The sequence below is a fragment of the Lolium rigidum genome, chromosome 7 (genome assembly GCF_022539505.1).
Source record: "Lolium rigidum isolate FL_2022 chromosome 7, APGP_CSIRO_Lrig_0.1, whole genome shotgun sequence".
NCBI classification, from domain to species: domain Eukaryota; kingdom Viridiplantae; phylum Streptophyta; class Magnoliopsida; order Poales; family Poaceae; genus Lolium; species Lolium rigidum.
The window spans coordinates 135,053,468-135,060,252 of record NC_061514.1 but is presented as its reverse complement, the minus strand read 5'-3'; positions in this window follow the sequence as shown (position 1 = coordinate 135,060,252).

Genomic DNA, 6,785 nt, shown 5'->3' with positions numbered 1-6,785 from the left:
CCGGCCGGTCCATAGCCCAGTCGACCGGATCCCAGACCGGACCAGTCCGAGTCTGTCTCGACCAGATCTATTCTGGGTCGGTTATTCTTGTATCTTTTCGACCAGAACTCGTCCCGAACACCTATATAAGTGCCCGGGACGCCCCCTAGCTGCTTTAGACCACGTTTAAGATAAACCCTAGTTCTTAGTTGTTTGCTCTAGCAAAACTATTGAATCCCTACACCATATTGCTTGATATTGTGTAGATCCTGAAAAAGTCTTGTGTGATCTGCTGTTCCATTGGGAATTAGACGGTTGCAACTTACCGCTTCGTGGTCGGCGGCTACGTGCGCAAGTGTGTGGATTTGCGAATATCTTGCAGGGTTGAGAGCTGTTGCATTGGCGACAGGGACCAATCGAGAGATCTCGTTGCGTCATACAAGTTATCATCCACTTCATCGTCGTGTTTCTCCGCTGCCATCACCCCGTGATCATCATCACCACCGTTTCTTACTGAGAAGATCGGGCCACCCCATATCACCTAACATACTTGTTTCTTTTAATTTTTATTTTCCTGATTCATGAATACATCCTTTTTTTGCAGTCGAAGCTCAATGTGCCACCTGAGAAATTCTATTCCAAATCTGTCATTAGAGAACTTGGAAAGATGAACAAGAAGTTCAACCTTGCTAAGTGTGATCTGGTATTACTGGGGGATAGCCTTTTCTTTTCTTAGCATTTTTGTCTAACTTTTATGTTCTTCTTTATTTTTTATGATCATAATTATTTTGATTTTTCTTTTTTCAGTTGCATTTCCCGCTAGTGAATGATAATCACCGGACAATAACTTCCATCAATTTGCTCTTCAAGAAAATCAACTTCCTTAACTCACTTCAAGACAGTGATAAGGAGAAGAAGGCTATAATGGCTAGCAATATGGTAATTTTTTTCATCCTTTGTATTCTTTCCACTAATTATGATTAATATTGTTTCTATTTCAAGTTTTTCATATATCATGTACTGAGAGTAAATGAACATTGTTACAGGTTATAATTTTTCATAAAGCATGTACTAAGAATAAGTGCTTTAATTTTACACTGGACAATTATGTACCAGAAATCCCGCATAACTTGCCTCAGCAAACTACAACGTATGATTACTTTATCTTTGACCTTTTTTGTTTTATTTTCTGATCCACAACTTCTTTGTTTATCAGTCCTGCTGGTTTATCACTAATTTCTTTTCAGGTTTGATTGCGGTGTTTTCTCATTCCTTTACATGGAACATTGGGAGGGACAGGAATTCAAGATGTTTGAGCCTGCAAGTTACTTAGAGCAGGTCTAACAGACTCCTTAAAAGCCCCAACCCCGTAAAATAACCGCCGATATACGGGGTAGAGCTCTACCCGGCCGTCTAGCAGACCCCGTAAATCAGCCCCCGGTATCGAATTTTTACAGTTTTGGGTACGGGGCGGCTCCTCGCCCCTTACAAGTACAGGGTGGGAGGCCGAATACAGGGCGAACCCCCTAGTCGTGGCGGGCTGAATTTTCAGGAAATCGTCTGTGCATCGCGCCGGTCGCGGCCGGGGCGGCGTCGCGTGACGGGGCCGTGGCGGCCGGAGGCCGGTCCATGGCATGGCGCGACGAGCAGCAGCAGGCCGGAGGCGCGACGAGCAGCAGCAGGCCGGAGGCGCGACGAGCAGCAGCAGGCCGTGGCGGGCAGGGGCAGCCGGAGGCCTGGCCGTGGCGGGCGAGGGCGGCCGGAGGCCTGGCCGTGGCGGGCGGGGGCGGGGGTGGCCGGGCCGTGGCGGGCGGGGGCAGGGGCGTGGCGGGCGGGGGCGGGGGCGTCGCGCGACGGGACCGTGGCGGGCGGGGGCGGCCGGAGGCCGGTGCGGGAGCGGAGGCGGCCAGGCCGTGGCGGGCGAGGGTGGCCAAGCCAGTGTGGGAGCGGAGGCGGCCAGGCCGTGGCGGGCGAGGGCGGCCAGGCCGGTGCGGGAGCGGAGGCGGCCAGGCCGTGGCGGGCGAGGACAGGACCATGGCGTGCAGCCAGAGGAGGAAGAAGGAGAAAGAAGATGAGGTAAAAAAGAAAAAAAAATTAATTTGGCATATTCTTGGAATATTCTCTTTTACAGTTTAGGGATACGGGGTCTGCTAGCTCGTCTGAGTTTTCGGCCGGTGAAAAGTGAATACAGGGCCCTCTACTCATGTTTTAAGGGGCGGAAAAATACGGGGCCTGTTAGACATGCTCTTAGTTTGAGGGGAACTGTCTTTCACAGATTATATCTTTGTTTCTTACTTTTCAAGTTTTCCCATGTATGTTTATTTTTGTATTATAGGCTTTGATTAGCAAAGTTCGGAAAGTTGTGGCACACGCACTTGTTTCATCGGAGATGAATGATATGACTATAGAAGTGGAGAGTTTCAAGAAGCAAAGACTTTCGTGAAACTTTTTGAGACTTGGCTTGTAGAAGAGTTTCTTCTGTTGATACACTAGTAGTGGTAGCAAGATTTTTTGGGATATGTATATTTTGCACATGAATATGTCATATTCATGTAATCGCATACTTGTAGTATTTTGCAAGCTTTTGGAATCTATCTCTACTAATAAGTTGCGGATCGGTGGTGTTGGTAGGTCAAAAAAAAAAAAAAGGAAACAAATGTTCGTCCATAGAAAAAGCCGGGATTCCCATTGGCTTATACGGAAATCTCTACTAAAAAAAGATCCACTGAGGATCACATCGTCATGATCGAGGTCTGGAGCTCCTGGGCGTGTACACCACTAGAACTTCACCCCCGACCCTTGGGTTGGCGGTACGCTCCGTCGGGCTATTCGTCGACGCCGCTGAGGCCTTACGCGCGAGAGTTGCTCCGGCGCTGCAGTCGACCGATGCCCGGAGCTAACCATGCCTGGCGGCGTGACGAGCTCCGTGTCAGCGAGTCAGGCGGATGATCCGCGCCTGCTTCAGTGCTTCTTCAGTTTTTCCTACCGGGTCTGAATCCTGCCTCGTCAGCCCAGCACCGACCCCTTCTTCTGCATGGCCACTTGCCCAATCGCCGCCCTTGACCGCGTCGACGACGAGGCTTCCACGAGTAGCTCGACCCCTTCGTATCTCTGGCTCTCGCCACTGCTGGCCAAGTGACCATGGCAAGAGACGGCCATCGATTGGCGGAAACGTTGAATTCCGCGGACGTGCTCCTCATGGGTGCATGTGCACAGCGCCGGGACGATGAACTAGATCTTCCTGCTGACAGGGGCCATGGTGGTGCAGATTGTGCCGTGGGATAAGATGAACTAGATGGCCACCAACTTCTACAGACAGCTCTGGTACCTCGAGTCCTACTGGGGCTGAGACACGGAGCTCCGTACAAGCGTCAGTACAAGCAAGCGAGAACGTGAGAGCTGAGACACGAGCTGAGTAACGAGCTGTTGTTGTATGTAACTTACCTCAAGGATTGTGACACGAGCGTGCATGCTACACGTGAGTTGAGAAACTCGTGGGCGTGGATAAAACGAAGTTGAGCAAATCCGAGCGGCCTTCCATGGCTACTTCGTGCCTCCGCACCAGGACAAGAGAACACTGACATGCATGGCGACATCCTATAGAGTGAGCGAGGCCATGGCAGAAGCCCAGGACCCGGCGGTCGGGACTAGCTGTTCCTGCAGGCACAGCGCGGATGCTTGATGGTACCCTCTGCCCGCCTCACCGATCGAGGGCTTCTGCGGTCACTTCGTGCCTCCGTGTATGGACAAGAACAGGTACCGTAGTGATCCATGTCATGCAGCGCCACGAGTTCGTGGCCTAGCGCCGCGTGCCGACTCGTCGAACACCAGGCGGTCAGGACCAGCTAACAAGCCGGAGTATGTTGTTGCGTGTGTTCGCGACGAGAAGGGCCATGGGCGAACTACCAGAACAACACCCGCGGAGGATAGCAAGTGTCAGTTTAGGATGCCCAGCTCCACCCAACCGTTGACGACTCTCCTCCGTGGTAGCTGGGCACAACTGCTAGCCAACAGTTTCAGGCACTTTCAAACCAAACAGTTTCACAAAACACCACAAAGCGTCTTTCGTGTCATACACGAATACTACACAACGCAAGAAGAAGGAAGTTCGAAATAAATTACTGCAGTACTAACCTTGCATTTGTTGCAGATCATGAGTATTTAAGAGCAGACTATTGCAAATCATCTTCTATAAGTTTACTATCATATGTTTAAAATTCTTGTCCTATAATTTCACAATTGCACGTTACAAAAGATAGGACAATGACTACATGCCATTCGGTTTCGATTGATCTACGAATTTTAAAATATAAAATATTATTCTTCTGATTTAATTAGCATGGCACCGTAGCAACGCACGGGCTTTGTGCTAGTGTGTATTCCCTGATATCCCCTAATATGGATATGTTTTTGCAATCATGTGTTCTCTGATGTGTCCCCTGATATTCCCTGTTATGGATATGCTTTTTTGTTAGCATGTGTGATGCTTTTTGTAAGCATGTGTGAATATGGATGCTTTTTTGTGAAGTATACTGTTCTTGTTAACTCCCTTTTAAACCTTTATTATTTTCACCTCGCGTTTGCCTTATGCTTTGCACTATCTGCTGCTTGCGGTGTCTGAGGTGATTTTCGATGTTACATCGGCGGTGAAGGATGTCTGTGGGAAACCACCTACATGATATTTTTTCTAACAAGTACGGGGAGGATCTGCTTGTGCCTAGATGAGATTGTTTGGAAGGTAAAGCTTCGATCTAACTTTTTTGTTTTGTAATTGACTTAGTTGGTACTCATGATAATAGATTGGAGATTGTTAGCGTGCCGGACGCTGTCGGAGTAATAATAGCAATCCCTGCTTGGTGACTGGTAGTAGTAAATCTTCCTGTCTGGGCATTAGGATGTTCTAAGCAGCTATGCGGTGTTGTTCATGCAGGGTCTTCTGGAGAACACAGAGAAGGACAGAGTCCGAGGCTGATTAGGCTAAAGCCGCACGTTGAGCGATGATTTTGGAATTGAATGTATAATTTGTGTATTGGCGTAATTGTGTAATATGTTTTCTTCGAGAACCTTAATCATGCAATATCACTTTATTAGAACAAAACATTCACTTACACTTCTCATTATGTTCATGATCATGGCTCTCTGTTCATTTGAGGATGAAGATTATTGTATTTTTTTCCAACTGGAAAGGCATTTCCATTAATATGATGCAAATCGATATGAATGTGAATGCACCGCGTCACTTATACTGATGTTTTCTTTTGACCGCACAGTGCCATCATGGCTGACCGCATAGTGCCATCTAAAAATAGAATTCTCACGCATAGTGCCTTCTAAAAATAGATCACCACATGGAATTCTATTTTTCTTATCACCGCATAGTGCCTTCTATTTTTTCTGACCGCATGGTGCTTCTAAAAATAGATGACCACACACTAAGTATTTTATTTTCTCACCGCTTAGTTCCTTCTAATTTTATTCTGACCGCATATGCATTCTAAAAATAGATGAGAACATGTCTTGTAATTTTTTCTGACCGCATAGTATCATCTAATAATAGATGACCACACAATTTCCTCTAATTATTTCTCACCGCACAACGGCTTCCAATTTTTCTGACCGCATAGTGTCTTCTAATAATAGAGCATTTCTTCACTATAAATATGTCTACTCGTTACCGTATCTCATCACTTCATCATATCTTTGCTGGTTTTAGCTCATTGTGCTCCTTGTAAGTTTTTGGTTTGTTCTTCTGTTTTTATAAATTTCAATGTACTATCTGTATGATTTTTTCCTCTTTTTGTAAGCATGTGTGAATATGGATGCTTGTTTGTGAATTATATACTGTTGTTTTTGTTAGCACTCATTTTTCAATGTGAATGCACCGCGTCATATATACTGATGTTTTTGTAAGCACTCGTTTTTCACACAATTAGTTTTATGTGTGAAGTATACTGGCTCGTTTTCTATATACTGATGCTTTTGTAAGCACTCATTTTCAATCTCAATAGAACTTACTAATCATTTGAACTAGTTTTGTGGGCATCATTTTGTGACGACACATTGCGTTCTAAAAATAGATGAGTAGACATCACATTCTTCTTTTTCTTGATGAACAGTGGCTTTTTATTTTTCTTCTGACCACACAGTTCCATCTAAAAAATAGAATTCTCACCGCATAGTGCCTTATAATTTTTCCCCACCGCATACTGCCTTCTAAAAATAGATCACCTCATGGAATTCTATTTTTTCTTATCACCGCATAGTGCCTTCTATTTTTTCCTGACCGCATAGTGCCTTCTAAAAATAGATAACTGCGCACTAAGTATTTTTTCTCACCACTTAGTTCCTTCTAATTTTATTCTAACCGCATAGTGCATTCTAAAAATAGGTGACAACATGCCTTGTAATTTTTCTGACCGCAAAGTATCATCTAATAATAGATGACCGCACAATTCGTTCTAATTATTTCTCGCTGCATAATGCCTTCTAATTTTTTCTGACCGCATAGTGTCTTCTAATATTAGAGCATTTTTGCATTATAAATATGTCTACTCGTTACCATATCTTGTCACTTCATCATATCTCTTTGCTGTTTTTTCTCCTTCTGCTACTTGTAAGTTTTTGGTTTGTTCTTCTTTTTTTATAAATTTCAATGTACTATTTGTATGATCTTTTTCTTTTTAATATGTTTTATTTTTTTGTGTAGCGTTGTTTTGAAAATTTTACTGCTACACTGAAGTTATGGCTGCAAGAACTCCATGCTCGATATGCTCGCAACCTAGAAACTTGTGCACCCGGCCTTCAAG